This window comes from Diachasmimorpha longicaudata, chromosome 8, assembly GCF_034640455.1.
Source record: "Diachasmimorpha longicaudata isolate KC_UGA_2023 chromosome 8, iyDiaLong2, whole genome shotgun sequence".
NCBI classification, from domain to species: domain Eukaryota; kingdom Metazoa; phylum Arthropoda; class Insecta; order Hymenoptera; family Braconidae; genus Diachasmimorpha; species Diachasmimorpha longicaudata.
The window spans coordinates 316,985-338,034 of NC_087232.1; positions in this window are offsets into that span (position 1 = coordinate 316,985).

Consider the following 21,050-nt stretch of genomic DNA (forward strand, 5'->3'; position numbering starts at 1 on the left):
TTCCGACGAGCTGAAGCCGATGGCACCGGAATTTTCCAGGTGCGATCAACGGTTCTCGAGATAGCTTCGTGCATATCAGAAAATTTTTCTTAGTAATAGCTAAACTTGGATATAACTCACCCGCAACAGTTCACAGCTGTTTCAAACTTCTTTACTAGGTGTATTTCGACGAGCTGAAGCCGATGGCACCGGAATTTTCCAGGTGCGATCAACGGTTCTCGAGATAGCTTCGTTCATATCAGAAAATTTTTCTTAGTAATAGCTAAACTTGGATATAACTCACCCGCAACAGTTCACAGCTGTTTCAAACTTCTTTACTAGGTGTATTTCGACGAGCTGAAGCCGATGGCAATGGAATTTTCCTGGTGCGATCAACGGCTCTCGAGATAACTTCGTTCATATCAGAAAATTTTTCATAGTAAAAGATAAAGTTGGCTGTAACTCACCCACAACAATTCACAGCCGTTGCTAAACATCTTACTAGGTGTATTTCGTCCTACCGAAGCCGATGAAACAGGAGTTTTTCAGGCGCGATCAACGGTTCTCGAGATAGCTTCGTTCATATCAGTAAATTGTTCTTAGTAATAGCTAAACTTGGATATAACGCACCCACAACGGTTCACAGCTGTTTGAAACGTCTTTGCTCGATGTATTTCGACGAGCTGAAGCCGATGGCACCGGAATTTTCCAGGTGCGATCAACGGTTCTCGAGATAGCTTCGTTCATATCACAAAATTTTTCTTAGTAATAGCTAAACTTGGATATAACTCACCCGCAACAGTTCACAGCTGTTTCAAACTTCTGTACTAGGTGTATTTCGACGAGCTGAAGCCGATGGCACCGGAATTTTCCAGGCGCGATCAACGGTTCTCGAGATAGTTTCGTTCATATCAGAAAATTTTTCATAGTAATAGCTAATTTTGGATATAACTCACCCGCAACAGTTCACAGCTGTTTTAAACTTCTTTACTAGGTGTATTTCGACGAGCTGAAGCCGATGGCACCGGAATTTTCCAGGTGCGATCAACGGTTCTCGAGATAGCTTCGTTCATATCAAAAAATTTTTCTTAGTAATAGCTAAACTTGGATATAACACACCCGCAACAGTTCACAGCTGTTTCAAACGTCGTTACTAGGTGTATTTCGACGAGCTGAAGCCGATGGCACCGGAATTTTCCAGGTGCGATCAACGGTTCTCGAGATAGCTTCGTTCATATCACAAAATTTTTCTTAGTAATAGCTAAACTTGGATATAACTCACCCGCAACAGTTCACAGCTGTTTCAAACTTCTGTACTAGGTGTATTTCGACGAGCTGAAGCCGATGGCACCGGAATTTTCCAGGCGCGATCAACGGTTCTCGAGATAGTTTCGTTCATATCAGAAAATTTTTCATAGTAATAGCTAATTTTGGATATAACTCACCCGCAACAGTTCACAGCTGTTTTAAACTTCTTTACTAGGTGTATTTCGACGAGCTGAAGCCGATGGCACCGGAATTTTCCAGGTGCGATCAACGGTTCTCGAGATAGCTTCGTTCATATCAAAAAATTTTTCTTAGTAATAGCTAAACTTGGATATAACACACCCGCAACAGTTCACAGCTGTTTCAAACGTCGTTACTAGGTGTATTTCGACGAGCTGAAGCCGATGGAACAAAAATTTTAGATGTGCGATCAACGGTTCTCGAGATAACTTCGTTCATATCAGAAAATTTTTCATAGTAAAAGATAAAGTTGGCTGTAACTCACCCACACCAATTCACAGCCGTTGCTCAACATCTTACTAGGTGTATTTCGTCCTACCGAAGCCGATGAAACAGGAGTTTTTCAGGCGCGATCAACGGTTCTTCGGAGAACGTCGACCATAGGGCGAAAGATGTGAATCAACAAACAGCGTCGGATCGGTATAAAAAATGCGTGCGGTACTACAAAATGATGCCATGCAGCCATCGACGGTGTCGTACAGCGTCAAAATGCAAGATTTCAACAAATTTTTCGTCAAAACGTGTTTTTCAGCTGCTGAAACGCACGAATTTCACCAAAACGGATAATACTGCAATTATTTCCCCGACAAGGGAATGCAGCCGTTTGAAAATTTCCTTCCGGGGGTATTTCGACGAGCTGAAGCCGATGGAACAAAAATTTTAGATGTGCGATCAACGGTTCTCGAGATAACTTCGTTCATATCAGAAAATTTTTCATAGTAAAAGATAAAGTTGGCTGTAACTCACCCACAACAATTCACAGCCGTTGCTAAACATCTTACTAGGTGTATTTCGTCCTACCGAAGCCGATGAAACAGGAGTTTTTCAGGCGCGATCAACGGTTCTTCGGAGAACGTCGACCATAGGGCGAAAGATGTGAATCAACAAACAGCGTCGGATCGGTATAAAAAATGCGTGCGGTACTACAAAATGATGCCATGCAGCCATCGACGGTGTCGTACAGCGTCAAAATGCAAGATTTCAACAAATTTTTCGTCAAAACGTGTTTTTCAGCTGCTGAAACGCACGAATTTCACCAAAACGGATAATACTGCAATTATTTCCCCGACAAGGGAATGCAGCCGTTTGAAAATTTCCTTCCGGGGGTATTTCAACGAGCTGAAGCCGATGGAACAAAAATTTTAGATGTGCGATCAACGGTTCTCGAGATAACGTCGTTCATATCAGAAAATTTTTCATAGTAATAGCTAATCTTGGATATAACTCACCCGCAACAGTTCACAGCTGTTTTAAACTTCTTTACTAGGTGTATGCCGACGAGCTGAAGCCGATGGCACCGGAATTTTCCAGGTGCGATCACCGGTTCTCGAGATAGCTTCGTTCATATCAGAAAATTTTTCTTAGTAATAGCTAAACTTGGATATAACTCACCCGCAACAGTTCACAGCTGTTTCAAACTTCTTTGCTCGGTGTATTTCGACGAGCTGAAGCCGATGGCACCGGAATTTTCCAGGTGCTATCAACGGTACTCGAGATAGCTTCGTTCATATCAGAAAATTTTTCTTAGTAATAGCTAAACTTGGATATAACTCACCCGCAACAGTTCACAGCTGTTTCAAACTTCTTTGCTCGGTGTATTCCGACGAGCTGAAGCCGATGGCACCGGAATTTTCTAGGTGCGATCAACGGTTCTCGAGATAGCTTCGTGCATATCAGAAAATTTTTCTTAGTAATAGCTAAACTTGGATATAACTCACCCGCAACAGATCACAGCTGTTTTAAACTTCTTTACTAGGTGTATTTCGATGAGCTGAAGTCGATGGCACCGGAATTTTCCAGGTGCGATCAACGGTTCTCGAGATAGCTTCGTTCATATCAGTAAATTGTTCTTAGTAATAGCTAAACTTGGATATAACTCACCCGCAACAGTTCACAGCTGTTTCAAACTTCTTTACTAGGTGTATTTCGACGAGCTGAAGCCGATGGCACCGGAATTTTCCAGGTGCGATCAACGGTTCTCGAGATAGCTTCGTTCATATCAGAAAATTTTTCTTAGTAATAGCTAAACTTGGATATAACTCACCCGCAACAGATCACAGCTGTTTTAAACTTCTTTACTAGGTGTATTTCGATGAGCTGAAGTCGATGGCACCGGAATTTTCCAGGTGCGATCAACGGTTCTCGAGATAGCTTCGTTCATATCAGAAAATTTTTCATAGTAAAAGATAAAGTTGGCTGTAACTCACCCACAACAATTCACAGCCGTTGCTAAACATCTTACTAGGTGTATTTCGTCCTACCGAAGCCGATGAAACAGGAGTTTTTCAGGCGCGATCAACGGTTCTCGAGATAGCTTCGTTCATATCAGTAAATTGTTCTTAGTAATAGCTAAACTTGGATATAACGCACCCACAACGGTTCACAGCTGTTTGAAACGTCTTTGCTCGATGTATTTCGACGAGCTGAAGCCGATGGCACCGGAATTTTCCAGGTGCGATCAACGGTTCTCGAGATAGCTTCGTTCATATCACAAAATTTTTCTTAGTAATAGCTAAACTTGGATATAACACACCCGCAACAGTTCACAGCTGTTTCAAACGTCGTTACTAGGTGTATTTCGACGAGCTGAAGCCGATGGAACAAAAATTTTAGATGTGCGATCAACGGTTCTCGAGATAACTTCGTTCATATCAGAAAATTTTTCATAGTAAAAGATAAAGTTGGCTGTAACTCACCCACACCAATTCACAGCCGTTGCTAAACATCTTACTAGGTGTATTTCGTCCTACCGAAGCCGATGAAACAGGAGTTTTTCAGGCGCGATCAACGGTTCTTCGGAGAACGTCGACCATAGGGCGAAAGATGTGAATCAACAAACAGCGTCGGATCGGTATAAAAAATGCGTGCGGTACTACAAAATGATGCCATGCAGCCATCGACGGTGTCGTACAGCGTCAAAATGCAAGATTTCAACAAATTTTTCGTCAAAACGTGTTTTTCAGCTGCTGAAACGCCCGAATTTCACCAAAACGGATAATACTGCAATTATTTCCCCGACAAGGGAATGCAGCCGTTTGAAAATTTCCTTCCGGGGGTATTTCGACGAGCTGAAGCCGATGGAACAAAAATTTTAGATGTGCGATCAACGGTTCTCGAGATAACGTCGTTCATATCAGAAAATTTTTCATAGTAATAGCTAATCTTGGATATAACTCACCCGCAACAGTTCACAGCTGTTTTAAACTTCTTTACTAGGTGTATGCCGACGAGCTGAAGCCGATGGCACCGGAATTTTCCAGGTGCGATCACCGGTTCTCGAGATAGCTTCGTTCATATCAGAAAATTTTTCTTAGTAATAGCTAAACTTGGATATAACTCACCCGCAACAGTTCACAGCTGTTTCAAACTTCTTTGCTCGGTGTATTTCGACGAGCTGAAGCCGATGGCACCGGAATTTTCCAGGTGCTATCAACGGTTCTCGAGATAGCTTCGTTCATATCAGAAAATTTTTCTTAGTAATAGCTAAACTTGGATATAACTCACCCGCAACAGTTCACAGCTGTTTCAAACTTCTTTGCTCGGTGTATTCCGACGAGCTGAAGCCGATGGCACCGGAATTTTCCAGGTGCGATCAACGGTTCTCGAGATAGCTTCGTGCATATCAGAAAATTTTTCTTAGTAATAGCTAAACTTGGATATAACTCACCCGCAACAGATCACAGCTGTTTTAAACTTCTCTACTAGGTGTATTTCGATGAGCTGAAGTCGATGGCACCTGAATTTTCCAGGTGCGATCAACGGTTCTCGAGATAGCTTCGTTCATATCAGTAAATTGTTCTTAGTAATAGCTAAACTTGGATATAACTCACCCGCAACAGTTCACAGCTGTTTCAAACTTCTGTACTAGGTGTATTTCGACGAGCTGAAGCCGATGGCACCGGAATTTTCCAGGCGCGATCAACGGTTCTCGAGATAGTTTCGTTCATATCAGAAAATTTTTCATAGTAATAGCTAATTTTGGATATAACTCACCCGCAACAGTTCACAGCTGTTTTAAACTTCTTTACTAGGTGTATTTCGACGAGCTGAAGCCGATGGCACCGGAATTTTCCAGGTGCGATCAACGGTTCTCGAGATAGCTTCGTTCATATCAAAAAATTTTTCTTAGTAATAGCTAAACTTGGATATAACACACCCGCAACAGTTCACAGCTGTTTCAAACGTCGTTACTAGGTGTATTTCGACGAGCTGAAGCCGATGGCACCGGAATTTTCCAGGTGCGATCAACGGTTCTCGAGATAGCTTCGTTCATATCACAAAATTTTTCTTAGTAATAGCTAAACTTGGATATAACTCACCCGCAACAGTTCACAGCTGTTTCAAACTTCTGTACTAGGTGTATTTCGACGAGCTGAAGCCGATGGCACCGGAATTTTCCAGGCGCGATCAACGGTTCTCGAGATAGTTTCGTTCATATCAGAAAATTTTTCATAGTAATAGCTAATTTTGGATATAACTCACCCGCAACAGTTCACAGCTGTTTTAAACTTCTTTACTAGGTGTATTTCGACGAGCTGAAGCCGATGGCACCGGAATTTTCCAGGTGCGATCAACGGTTCTCGAGATAGCTTCGTTCATATCAAAAAATTTTTCTTAGTAATAGCTAAACTTGGATATAACACACCCGCAACAGTTCACAGCTGTTTCAAACGTCGTTACTAGGTGTATTTCGACGAGCTGAAGCCGATGGAACAAAAATTTTAGATGTGCGATCAACGGTTCTCGAGATAACTTCGTTCATATCAGAAAATTTTTCATAGTAAAAGATAAAGTTGGCTGTAACTCACCCACACCAATTCACAGCCGTTGCTAAACATCTTACTAGGTGTATTTCGTCCTACCGAAGCCGATGAAACAGGAGTTTTTCAGGCGCGATCAACGGTTCTTCGGAGAACGTCGACCATAGGGCGAAAGATGTGAATCAACAAACAGCGTCGGATCGGTATAAAAAATGCGTGCGGTACTACAAAATGATGCCATGCAGCCATCGACGGTGTCGTACAGCGTCAAAATGCAAGATTTCAACAAATTTTTCGTCAAAACGTGTTTTTCAGCTGCTGAAACGCACGAATTTCACCAAAACGGATAATACTGCAATTATTTCCCCGACAAGGGAATGCAGCCGTTTGAAAATTTCCTTCCGGGGGTATTTCGACGAGCTGAAGCCGATGGAACAAAAATTTTAGATGTGCGATCAACGGTTCTCGAGATAACTTCGTTCATATCAGAAAATTTTTCATAGTAAAAGATAAAGTTGGCTGTAACTCACCCACAACAATTCACAGCCGTTGCTAAACATCTTACTAGGTGTATTTCGTCCTACCGAAGCCGATGAAACAGGAGTTTTTCAGGCGCGATCAACGGTTCTTCGGAGAACGTCGACCATAGGGCGAAAGATGTGAATCAACAAACAGCGTCGGATCGGTATAAAAAATGCGTGCGGTACTACAAAATGATGCCATGCAGCCATCGACGGTGTCGTACAGCGTCAAAATGCAAGATTTCAACAAATTTTTCGTCAAAACGTGTTTTTCAGCTGCTGAAACGCACGAATTTCACCAAAACGGATAATACTGCAATTATTTCCCCGACAAGGGAATGCAGCCGTTTGAAAATTTCCTTCCGGGGGTATTTCAACGAGCTGAAGCCGATGGAACAAAAATTTTAGATGTGCGATCAACGGTTCTCGAGATAACGTCGTTCATATCAGAAAATTTTTCATAGTAATAGCTAATCTTGGATATAACTCACCCGCAACAGTTCACAGCTGTTTTAAACTTCTTTACTAGGTGTATGCCGACGAGCTGAAGCCGATGGCACCGGAATTTTCCAGGTGCGATCACCGGTTCTCGAGATAGCTTCGTTCATATCAGAAAATTTTTCTTAGTAATAGCTAAACTTGGATATAACTCACCCGCAACAGTTCACAGCTGTTTCAAACTTCTTTGCTCGGTGTATTTCGACGAGCTGAAGCCGATGGCACCGGAATTTTCCAGGTGCTATCAACGGTACTCGAGATAGCTTCGTTCATATCAGAAAATTTTTCTTAGTAATAGCTAAACTTGGATATAACTCACCCGCAACAGTTCACAGCTGTTTCAAACTTCTTTGCTCGGTGTATTCCGACGAGCTGAAGCCGATGGCACCGGAATTTTCCAGGTGCGATCAACGGTTCTCGAGATAGCTTCGTGCATATCACAAAATTTTTCTTAGTAATAGCTAAACTTGGATATAACTCACCCGCAACAGTTCACAGCTGTTTCAAACTTCTGTACTAGGTGTATTTCGACGAGCTGAAGCCGATGGAACAAAAATTTTAGATGTGCGATCAACGGTTTTCGAGATAACTTCGTTCATATCAGAAAATTTTTCATAGTAAAAGATAAAGTTGGCTGTAACTCACCCACAACAATTCACAGCCGTTGCTAAACATCTTACTAGGTGTATTTCGTCCTACCGAAGCCGATGAAACAGGAGTTTTTCAGGCGCGATCAACGGTTCTCGAGATAGCTTCGTTCATATCAGTAAATTGTTCTTAGTAATAGCTAAACTTGGATATAACGCACCCACAACGGTTCACAGCTGTTTGAAACGTCTTTGCTCGATGTATTTCGACGAGCTGAAGCCGATGGCACCGGAATTTTCCAGGTGCGATCAACGGTTCTCGAGATAGCTTCGTTCATATCACAAAATTTTTCTTAGTAATAGCTAAACTTGGATATAACTCACCCGCAACAGTTCACAGCTGTTTCAAACTTCTGTACTAGGTGTATTTCGACGAGCTGAAGCCGATGGCACCGGAATTTTCCAGGCGCGATCAACGGTTCTCGAGATAGTTTCGTTCATATCAGAAAATTTTTCATAGTAATAGCTAATTTTGGATATAACTCACCCGCAACAGTTCACAGCTGTTTTAAACTTCTTTACTAGGTGTATTTCGACGAGCTGAAGCCGATGGCACCGGAATTTTCCAGGTGCGATCAACGGTTCTCGAGATAGCTTCGTTCATATCAAAAAATTTTTCTTAGTAATAGCTAAACTTGGATATAACACACCCGCAACAGTTCACAGCTGTTTCAAACGTCGTTACTAGGTGTATTTCGACGAGCTGAAGCCGATGGCACCGGAATTTTCCAGGTGCGATCAACGGTTCTCGAGATAGCTTCGTTCATATCACAAAATTTTTCTTAGTAATAGCTAAACTTGGATATAACTCACCCGCAACAGTTCACAGCTGTTTCAAACTTCTGTACTAGGTGTATTTCGACGAGCTGAAGCCGATGGCACCGGAATTTTCCAGGCGCGATCAACGGTTCTCGAGATAGTTTCGTTCATATCAGAAAATTTTTCATAGTAATAGCTAATTTTGGATATAACTCACCCGCAACAGTTCACAGCTGTTTTAAACTTCTTTACTAGGTGTATTTCGACGAGCTGAAGCCGATGGCACCGGAATTTTCCAGGTGCGATCAACGGTTCTCGAGATAGCTTCGTTCATATCAAAAAATTTTTCTTAGTAATAGCTAAACTTGGATATAACACACCCGCAACAGTTCACAGCTGTTTCAAACGTCGTTACTAGGTGTATTTCGACGAGCTGAAGCCGATGGAACAAAAATTTTAGATGTGCGATCAACGGTTCTCGAGATAACTTCGTTCATATCAGAAAATTTTTCATAGTAAAAGATAAAGTTGGCTGTAACTCACCCACACCAATTCACAGCCGTTGCTCAACATCTTACTAGGTGTATTTCGTCCTACCGAAGCCGATGAAACAGGAGTTTTTCAGGCGCGATCAACGGTTCTTCGGAGAACGTCGACCATAGGGCGAAAGATGTGAATCAACAAACAGCGTCGGATCGGTATAAAAAATGCGTGCGGTACTACAAAATGATGCCATGCAGCCATCGACGGTGTCGTACAGCGTCAAAATGCAAGATTTCAACAAATTTTTCGTCAAAACGTGTTTTTCAGCTGCTGAAACGCACGAATTTCACCAAAACGGATAATACTGCAATTATTTCCCCGACAAGGGAATGCAGCCGTTTGAAAATTTCCTTCCGGGGGTATTTCGACGAGCTGAAGCCGATGGAACAAAAATTTTAGATGTGCGATCAACGGTTCTCGAGATAACTTCGTTCATATCAGAAAATTTTTCATAGTAAAAGATAAAGTTGGCTGTAACTCACCCACAACAATTCACAGCCGTTGCTAAACATCTTACTAGGTGTATTTCGTCCTACCGAAGCCGATGAAACAGGAGTTTTTCAGGCGCGATCAACGGTTCTTCGGAGAACGTCGACCATAGGGCGAAAGATGTGAATCAACAAACAGCGTCGGATCGGTATAAAAAATGCGTGCGGTACTACAAAATGATGCCATGCAGCCATCGACGGTGTCGTACAGCGTCAAAATGCAAGATTTCAACAAATTTTTCGTCAAAACGTGTTTTTCAGCTGCTGAAACGCACGAATTTCACCAAAACGGATAATACTGCAATTATTTCCCCGACAAGGGAATGCAGCCGTTTGAAAATTTCCTTCCGGGGGTATTTCAACGAGCTGAAGCCGATGGAACAAAAATTTTAGATGTGCGATCAACGGTTCTCGAGATAACGTCGTTCATATCAGAAAATTTTTCATAGTAATAGCTAATCTTGGATATAACTCACCCGCAACAGTTCACAGCTGTTTTAAACTTCTTTACTAGGTGTATGCCGACGAGCTGAAGCCGATGGCACCGGAATTTTCCAGGTGCGATCACCGGTTCTCGAGATAGCTTCGTTCATATCAGAAAATTTTTCTTAGTAATAGCTAAACTTGGATATAACTCACCCGCAACAGTTCACAGCTGTTTCAAACTTCTTTGCTCGGTGTATTTCGACGAGCTGAAGCCGATGGCACCGGAATTTTCCAGGTGCTATCAACGGTACTCGAGATAGCTTCGTTCATATCAGAAAATTTTTCTTAGTAATAGCTAAACTTGGATATAACTCACCCGCAACAGTTCACAGCTGTTTCAAACTTCTTTGCTCGGTGTATTCCGACGAGCTGAAGCCGATGGCACCGGAATTTTCCAGGTGCGATCAACGGTTCTCGAGATAGCTTCGTGCATATCAGAAAATTTTTCTTAGTAATAGCTAAACTTGGATATAACTCACCCGCAACAGATCACAGCTGTTTTAAACTTCTTTACTAGGTGTATTTCGATGAGCTGAAGTCGATGGCACCGGAATTTTCCAGGTGCGATCAACGGTTCTCGAGATAGCTTCGTTCATATCAGTAAATTGTTCTTAGTAATAGCTAAACTTGGATATAACTCACCCGCAACAGTTCACAGCTGTTTCAAACTTCTTTACTAGGTGTATTTCGACGAGCTGAAGCCGATGGCACCGGAATTTTCCAGGTGCGATCAACGGTTCTCGAGATAGCTTCGTTCATATCAGAAAATTTTTCTTAGTAATAGCTAAACTTGGATATAACTCACCCGCAACAGATCACAGCTGTTTTAAACTTCTTTACTAGGTGTATTTCGATGAGCTGAAGTCGATGGCACCGGAATTTTCCAGGTGCGATCAACGGTTCTCGAGATAGCTTCGTTCATATCAGAAAATTTTTCATAGTAAAAGATAAAGTTGGCTGTAACTCACCCACAACAATTCACAGCCGTTGCTAAACATCTTACTAGGTGTATTTCGTCCTACCGAAGCCGATGAAACAGGAGTTTTTCAGGCGCGATCAACGGTTCTCGAGATAGCTTCGTTCATATCAGTAAATTGTTCTTAGTAATAGCTAAACTTGGATATAACGCACCCACAACGGTTCACAGCTGTTTGAAACGTCTTTGCTCGATGTATTTCGACGAGCTGAAGCCGATGGCACCGGAATTTTCCAGGTGCGATCAACGGTTCTCGAGATAGCTTCGTTCATATCACAAAATTTTTCTTAGTAATAGCTAAACTTGGATATAACACACCCGCAACAGTTCACAGCTGTTTCAAACGTCGTTACTAGGTGTATTTCGACGAGCTGAAGCCGATGGAACAAAAATTTTAGATGTGCGATCAACGGTTCTCGAGATAACTTCGTTCATATCAGAAAATTTTTCATAGTAAAAGATAAAGTTGGCTGTAACTCACCCACACCAATTCACAGCCGTTGCTAAACATCTTACTAGGTGTATTTCGTCCTACCGAAGCCGATGAAACAGGAGTTTTTCAGGCGCGATCAACGGTTCTTCGGAGAACGTCGACCATAGGGCGAAAGATGTGAATCAACAAACAGCGTCGGATCGGTATAAAAAATGCGTGCGGTACTACAAAATGATGCCATGCAGCCATCGACGGTGTCGTACAGCGTCAAAATGCAAGATTTCAACAAATTTTTCGTCAAAACGTGTTTTTCAGCTGCTGAAACGCCCGAATTTCACCAAAACGGATAATACTGCAATTATTTCCCCGACAAGGGAATGCAGCCGTTTGAAAATTTCCTTCCGGGGGTATTTCGACGAGCTGAAGCCGATGGAACAAAAATTTTAGATGTGCGATCAACGGTTCTCGAGATAACGTCGTTCATATCAGAAAATTTTTCATAGTAATAGCTAATCTTGGATATAACTCACCCGCAACAGTTCACAGCTGTTTTAAACTTCTTTACTAGGTGTATGCCGACGAGCTGAAGCCGATGGCACCGGAATTTTCCAGGTGCGATCACCGGTTCTCGAGATAGCTTCGTTCATATCAGAAAATTTTTCTTAGTAATAGCTAAACTTGGATATAACTCACCCGCAACAGTTCACAGCTGTTTCAAACTTCTTTGCTCGGTGTATTTCGACGAGCTGAAGCCGATGGCACCGGAATTTTCCAGGTGCTATCAACGGTTCTCGAGATAGCTCCGTTCATATCAGAAAATTTTTCTTAGTAATAGCTAAACTTGGATATAACTCACCCGCAACAGTTCACAGCTGTTTCAAACTTCTTTGCTCGGTGTATTCCGACGAGCTGAAGCCGATGGCACCGGAATTTTCCAGGTGCGATCAACGGTTCTCGAGATAGCTTCGTTCATATCAGTAAATTGTTCTTAGTAATAGCTAAACTTGGATATAACTCACCCGCAACAGTTCACAGCTGTTTCAAACTTCTTTACTATGTGTATTTCGACGAGCTGAAGCCGATGGCACCGGAATTTTCCAGGTGCGATCAACGGTTCTCGAGATAGCTTCGTTCATATCAGAAAATTTTTCTTAGTAATAGCTAAACTTGGATATAACTCACCCGCAACAGTTCACAGCTGTTTCAAACTTCTTTGCTCGGTGTATTTCGACGAGCTGAAGCCGATGGCACCGGAATTTTCCAGGTGCGATCAACGGTTCTCGAGATAGCTTCGTGCATATCAGAAAATTTTTCTTAGTAATAGCTAAACTTGGATATAACTCACCTGCAACAGTTCACAGCTGTTTTAAACTTCTTTACTAGGTGTATTTCGATGAGCTGAAGCCGATGGCACCGGAATTTTCCAAGTGCGATCAACGGTTCTCGAGATAGCTTCGTTCATATCAGAAAATTTTTCTTAGTAATAGCTAAACTTGGATATAACGCACCCACAACGGTTCACAGCTGTTTGAAACGTCTTTGCTCGATGTATTTCGACGAGCTGAAGCCGATGGCACCGGAATTTTCCAGGTGCGATCAACGGTTCTTCGGAGAACGTCGACCATAGGGCGAAAGATGTGAATCAACAAACAGCGTCGGATCGGTATAAAAAATGCGTGCGGTACTACAAAATGATGCCATGCAGCCATCGACGGTGTCGTACAGCGTCAAAATGCAAGATTTCAACAAATTTTTCGTCAAAACGTGTTTTTCAGCTGCTGAAACGCACGAATTTCACCAAAACGGATAATACTGCAATTATTTCCCCGACAAGGGAATGCAGCCGTTTGAAAATTTCCTTCCGGGGGTATTTCGACGAGCTGAAGCCGATGGAACAAAAATTTTAGATGTGCGATCAACGGTTCTCGAGATAACGTCGTTCATATCAGAAAATTTTTCATAGTAATAGCTAATCTTGGATATAACTCACCCGCAACAGTTCACAGCTGTTTTAAACTTCTTTACTAGGTGTATGCCGACGAGCTGAAGCCGATGGCACCGGAATTTTCCAGGTGCGATCACCGGTTCTCGAGATAGCTTCGTTCATATCAGAAAATTTTTCTTAGTAATAGCTAAACTTGGATATAACTCACCCGCAACAGTTCACAGCTGTTTCAAACTTCTTTGCTCGGTGTATTTCGACGAGCTGAAGCCGATGGCACCGGAATTTTCCAGGTGCTATCAACGGTTCTCGAGATAGCTTCGTTCATATCAGAAAATTTTTCTTAGTAATAGCTAAACTTGGATATAACTCACCCGCAACAGTTCACAGCTGTTTCAAACTTCTTTGCTCGGTGTATTCCGACGAGCTGAAGCCGATGGCACCGGAATTTTCCAGGTGCGATCAACGGTTCTCGAGATAGCTTCGTGCATATCAGAAAATTTTTCTTAGTAATAGCTAAACTTGGATATAACTCACCCGCAACAGATCACAGCTGTTTTAAACTTCTCTACTAGGTGTATTTCGATGAGCTGAAGTCGATGGCACCTGAATTTTCCAGGTGCGATCAACGGTTCTCGAGATAGCTTCGTTCATATCAGTAAATTGTTCTTAGTAATAGCTAAACTTGGATATAACTCACCCGCAACAGTTCACAGCTGTTTCAAACTTCTGTACTAGGTGTATTTCGACGAGCTGAAGCCGATGGCACCGGAATTTTCCAGGCGCGATCAACGGTTCTCGAGATAGTTTCGTTCATATCAGAAAATTTTTCATAGTAATAGCTAATTTTGGATATAACTCACCCGCAACAGTTCACAGCTGTTTTAAACTTCTTTACTAGGTGTATTTCGACGAGCTGAAGCCGATGGCACCGGAATTTTCCAGGTGCGATCAACGGTTCTCGAGATAGCTTCGTTCATATCAAAAAATTTTTCTTAGTAATAGCTAAACTTGGATATAACACACCCGCAACAGTTCACAGCTGTTTCAAACGTCGTTACTAGGTGTATTTCGACGAGCTGAAGCCGATGGCACCGGAATTTTCCAGGTGCGATCAACGGTTCTCGAGATAGCTTCGTTCATATCACAAAATTTTTCTTAGTAATAGCTAAACTTGGATATAACTCACCCGCAACAGTTCACAGCTGTTTCAAACTTCTGTACTAGGTGTATTTCGACGAGCTGAAGCCGATGGCACCGGAATTTTCCAGGCGCGATCAACGGTTCTCGAGATAGTTTCGTTCATATCAGAAAATTTTTCATAGTAATAGCTAATTTTGGATATAACTCACCCGCAACAGTTCACAGCTGTTTTAAACTTCTTTACTAGGTGTATTTCGACGAGCTGAAGCCGATGGCACCGGAATTTTCCAGGTGCGATCAACGGTTCTCGAGATAGCTTCGTGCATATCAGAAAATTTTTCTTAGTAATAGCTAAACTTGGATATAACTCACCCGCAACAGATCACAGCTGTTTTAAACTTCTCTACTAGGTGTATTTCGATGAGCTGAAGTCGATGGCACCTGAATTTTCCAGGTGCGATCAACGGTTCTCGAGATAGCTTCGTTCATATCAGTAAATTGTTCTTAGTAATAGCTAAACTTGGATATAACTCACCCGCAACAGTTCACAGCTGTTTCAAACTTCTGTACTAGGTGTATTTCGACGAGCTGAAGCCGATGGCACCGGAATTTTCCAGGCGCGATCAACGGTTCTCGAGATAGTTTCGTTCATATCAGAAAATTTTTCATAGTAATAGCTAATTTTGGATATAACTCACCCGCAACAGTTCACAGCTGTTTTAAACTTCTTTACTAGGTGTATTTCGACGAGCTGAAGCCGATGGCACCGGAATTTTCCAGGTGCGATCAACGGTTCTCGAGATAGCTTCGTTCATATCAAAAAATTTTTCTTAGTAATAGCTAAACTTGGATATAACACACCCGCAACAGTTCACAGCTGTTTCAAACGTCGTTACTAGGTGTATTTCGACGAGCTGAAGCCGATGGCACCGGAATTTTCCAGGTGCGATCAACGGTTCTCGAGATAGCTTCGTTCATATCACAAAATTTTTCTTAGTAATAGCTAAACTTGGATATAACTCACCCGCAACAGTTCACAGCTGTTTCAAACTTCTGTACTAGGTGTATTTCGACGAGCTGAAGCCGATGGCACCGGAATTTTCCAGGCGCGATCAACGGTTCTCGAGATAGTTTCGTTCATATCAGAAAATTTTTCATAGTAATAGCTAATTTTGGATATAACTCACCCGCAACAGTTCACAGCTGTTTTAAACTTCTTTACTAGGTGTATTTCGACGAGCTGAAGCCGATGGCACCGGAATTTTCCAGGTGCGATCAACGGTTCTCGAGATAGCTTCGTTCATATCAAAAAATTTTTCTTAGTAATAGCTAAACTTGGATATAACACACCCGCAACAGTTCACAGCTGTTTCAAACGTCGTTACTAGGTGTATTTCGACGAGCTGAAGCCGATGGAACAAAAATTTTAGATGTGCGATCAACGGTTCTCGAGATAACTTCGTTCATATCAGAAAATTTTTCATAGTAAAAGATAAAGTTGGCTGTAACTCACCCACACCAATTCACAGCCGTTGCTCAACATCTTACTAGGTGTATTTCGTCCTACCGAAGCCGATGAAACAGGAGTTTTTCAGGCGCGATCAACGGTTCTTCGGAGAACGTCGACCATAGGGCGAAAGATGTGAATCAACAAACAGCGTCGGATCGGTATAAAAAATGCGTGCGGTACTACAAAATGATGCCATGCAGCCATCGACGGTGTCGTACAGCGTCAAAATGCAAGATTTCAACAAATTTTTCGTCAAAAAGTGTTTTTCAGCTGCTGAAACGCACGAATTTCACCAAAACGGATAATACTGCAATTATTTCCCCGACAAGGGAATGCAGCCGTTTGAAAATTTCCTTCCGGGGGTATTTCGACGAGCTGAAGCCGATGGAACAAAAATTTTAGATGTGCGATCAACGGTTCTCGAGATAACTTCGTTCATATCAGAAAATTTTTCATAGTAAAAGATAAAGTTGGCTGTAACTCACCCACAACAATTCACAGCCGTTGCTAAACATCTTACTAGGTGTATTTCGTCCTACCGAAGCCGATGAAACAGGAGTTTTTCAGGCGCGATCAACGGTTCTTCGGAGAACGTCGACCATAGGGCGAAAGATGTGAATCAACAAACAGCGTCGGATCGGTATAAAAAATGCGTGCGGTACTACAAAATGATGCCATGCAGCCATCGACGGTGTCGTACAGCGTCAAAATGCAAGATTTCAACAAATTTTTCGTCAAAACGTGTTTTTCAGCTGCTGAAACGCACGAATTTCACCAAAACGGATAATACTGCAATTATTTCCCCGACAAGGGAATGCAGCCGTTTGAAAATTTCCTTCCGGGGGTATTTCAACGAGCTGAAGCCGATGGAACAAAAATTTTAGATGTGCGATCAACGGTTCTCGAGATAACGTCGTTCATATCAGAAAATTTTTCATAGTAATAGCTAATCTTGGATATAACTCACCCGCAACAGTTCACAGCTGTTTTAAACTTCTTTACTAGGTGTATGCCGACGAGCTGAAGCCGATGGCACCGGAATTTTCCAGGTGCGATCACCGGTTCTCGAGATAGCTTCGTTCATATCAGAAAATTTTTCTTAGTAATAGCTAAACTTGGATATAACTCACCCGCAACAGTTCACAGCTGTTTCAAACTTCTTTGCTCGGTGTATTTCGACGAGCTGAAGCCGATGGCACCGGAATTTTCCAGGTGCTATCAACGGTACTCGAGATAGCTTCGTTCATATCAGAAAATTTTTCTTAGTAATAGCTAAACTTGGATATAACTCACCCGCAACAGTTCACAGCTGTTTCAAACTTCTTTGCTCGGTGTATTCCGACGAGCTGAAGCCGATGGCACCGGAATTTTCCAGGTGCGATCAACGGTTCTCGAGATAGCTTCGTGCATATCAGAAAATTTTTCTTAGTAATAGCTAAACTTGGATATAACTCACCCGCAACAGATCACAGCTGTTTTAAACTTCTTTACTAGGTGTATTTCGATGAGCTGAAGTCGATGGCACCGGAATTTTCCAGGTGCGATCAACGGTTCTCGAGATAGCTTCGTTCATATCAGTAAATTGTTCTTAGTAATAGCTAAACTTGGATATAACTCACCCGCAACAGTTCACAGCTGTTTCAAACTTCTGTACTAGGTGTATTTCGACGAGCTGAAGCCGATGGCACCGGAATTTTCCAGGCGCGATCAACGGTTCTCGAGATAGTTTCGTTCATATCAGAAAATTTTTCATAGTAATAGCTAATTTTGGATATAACTCACCCGCAACAGTTCACAGCTGTTTTAAACTTCTTTACTAGGTGTATTTCGACGAGCTGAAGCCGATGGCACCGGAATTTTCCAGGTGCGATCAACGGTTCTCGAGATAGCTTCGTTCATATCAAAAAATTTTTCTTAGTAATAGCTAAACTTGGATATAACACACCCGCAACAGTTCACAGCTGTTTCAAACGTCGTTACTAGGTGTATTTCGACGAGCTGAAGCCGATGGCACCGGAATTTTCCAGGTGCGATCAACGGTTCTCGAGATAGCTTCGTTCATATCACAAAATTTTTCTTAGTAATAGCTAAACTTGGATATAACTCACCCGCAACAGTTCACAGCTGTTTCAAACTTCTGTACTAGGTGTATTTCGACGAGCTGAAGCCGATGGCACCGGAATTTTCCAGGCGCGATCAACGGTTCTCGAGATAGTTTCGTTCATATCAGAAAATTTTTCATAGTAATAGCTAATTTTGGATATAACTCACCCGCAACAGTTCACAGCTGTTTTAAACTTCTTTACTAGGTGTATTTCGACGAGCTGAAGCCGATGGCACCGGAATTTTCCAGGTGCGATCAACGGTTCTCGAGATAGCTTCGTTCATATCAAAAAATTTTTCTTAGTAATAGCTAAACTTGGATATAACACACCCGCAACAGTTCACAGCTGTTTCAAACGTCGTTACTAGGTGTATTTCGACGAGCTGAAGCCGATGGAACAAAAATTTTAGATGTGCGATCAACGGTTCTCGAGATAACTTCGTTCATATCAGAAAATTTTTCATAGTAAAAGATAAAGTTGGCTGTAACTCACCCACACCAATTCACAGCCGTTGCTCAACATCTTACTAGGTGTATTTCGTCCTACCGAAGCCGATGAAACAGGAGTTTTTCAGGCGCGATCAACGGTTCTTCGGAGAACGTCGACCATAGGGCGAAAGATGTGAATCAACAAACAGCGTCGGATCGGTATAAAAAATGCGTGCGGTACTACAAAATGATGCCATGCAGCCATCGACGGTGTCGTACAGCGTCAAAATGCAAGATTTCAACAAATTTTTCGTCAAAAAGTGTTTTTCAGCTGCTGAAACGCACGAATTTCACCAAAACGGATAATACTGCAATTATTTCCCCGACAAGGGAATGCAGCCGTTTGAAAATTTCCTTCCGGGGGTATTTCGACGAGCTGAAGCCGATGGAACAAAAATTTTAGATGTGCGATCAACGGTTCTCGAGATAACTTCGTTCATATCAGAAAATTTTTCATAGTAAAAGATAAAGTTGGCTGTAACTCACCCACAACAATTCACAGCCGTTGCTAAACATCTTACTAGGTGTATTTCGTCCTACCGAAGCCGATGAAACAGGAGTTTTTCAGGCGCGATCAACGGTTCTTCGGAGAACGTCGACCATAGGGCGAAAGATGTGAATCAACAAACAGCGTCGGATCGGTATAAAAAATGCGTGCGGTACTACAAAATGATGCCATGCAGCCATCGACGGTGTCGTACAGCGTCAAAATGCAAGATTTCAACAAATTTTTCGTCAAAACGTGTTTTTCAGCTGCTGAAACGCACGAATTTCACCAAAACGGATAATACTGCAATTATTTCCCCGACAAGGGAATGCAGCCGTTTGAAAATTTCCTTCCGGGGGTATTTCAACGAGCTGAAGCCGATGGAACAAAAATTTTAGATGTGCGATCAACGGTTCTCGAGATAACGTCGTTCATATCAGAAAATTTTTCATAGTAATAGCTAATCTTGGATATAACTCACCCGCAACAGTTCACAGCTGTTTTAAACTTCTTTACTAGGTGTATGCCGACGAGCTGAAGCCGATGGCACCGGAATTTTCCAGGTGCGATCACCGGTTCTCGAGATAGCTTCGTTCATATCAGAAAATTTTTCTTAGTAATAGCTAAACTTGGATATAACTCACCCGCAACAGTTCACAGCTGTTTCAAACTTCTTTGCTCGGTGTATTTCGACGAGCTGAAGCCGATGGCACCGGAATTTTCCAGGTGCTATCAACGGTACTCGAGATAGCTTCGTTCATATCAGAAAATTTTTCTTAGTAATAGCTAAACTTGGATATAACTCACCCGCAACAGTTCACAGCTGTTTCAAACTTCTTTGCTCGGTGTATTCCGACGAGCTGAAGCCGATGGCACCGGAATTTTCCAGGTGCGATCAACGGTTCTCGAGATAGCTTCGTGCATATCAGAAAATTTTTCTTAGTAATAGCTAAACTTGGATATAACTCACCCGCAACAGATCACAGCTGTTTTAAACTTCTTTACTAGGTGTATTTCGATGAGCTGAAGTCGATGGCACCGGAATTTTCCAGGTGCGATCAACGGTTCTCGAGATAGCTTCGTTCATATCAGTAAATTGTTCTTAGTAATAGCTAAACTTGGATATAACTCACCCGCAACAGTTCACAGCTGTTTCAAACTTCTTTACTAGGTGTATTTCGACGAGCTGAAGCCGATGGCACCGGAATTTTCCAGGTGCGATCAACGGTTCTCGAGATAGCTTCGTTCATATCAGAAAATTTTTCTTAGTAATAGCTAAACTTGGATATAACTCACCCGCAACAGTTCACAGCTGTTTCAAACTTCTTTGCTCGGTGTATTTCGACGAGCTGAAGCCGATGGCACCGGAATTTTCCAGGTGCTATCAACGGTTCTCGAGATAGCTTCGTTCATATCAGAAAATTTTTCTTAGTAATAGCTAAACTTGGATATAACTCACCCGCAACAGTTCACAGCTGTTTCAAACTTCTTTGCTCGGTGTATTCCGACGAGCTGAAGCCGATGGCACCGGAATTTTCCAGGTGCGATCAACGGTTCTCGAGATAGCTTCGTGCATATCAGAAAATTTTTCTTAGTAATAGCTAAACTTGGATATAACTCACCCGCAACAGATCACAGCTGTTTTAAACTTCTTTACTAGGTGTATTTCGATGAGCTGAAGTCGATGGCACCGGAATTTTCCAGGTGCGATCACCGGTTCTCGAGATAGCTTCGTTCATATCAGAAAATTTTTCTTAGTAATAGCTAAACTTGGATATA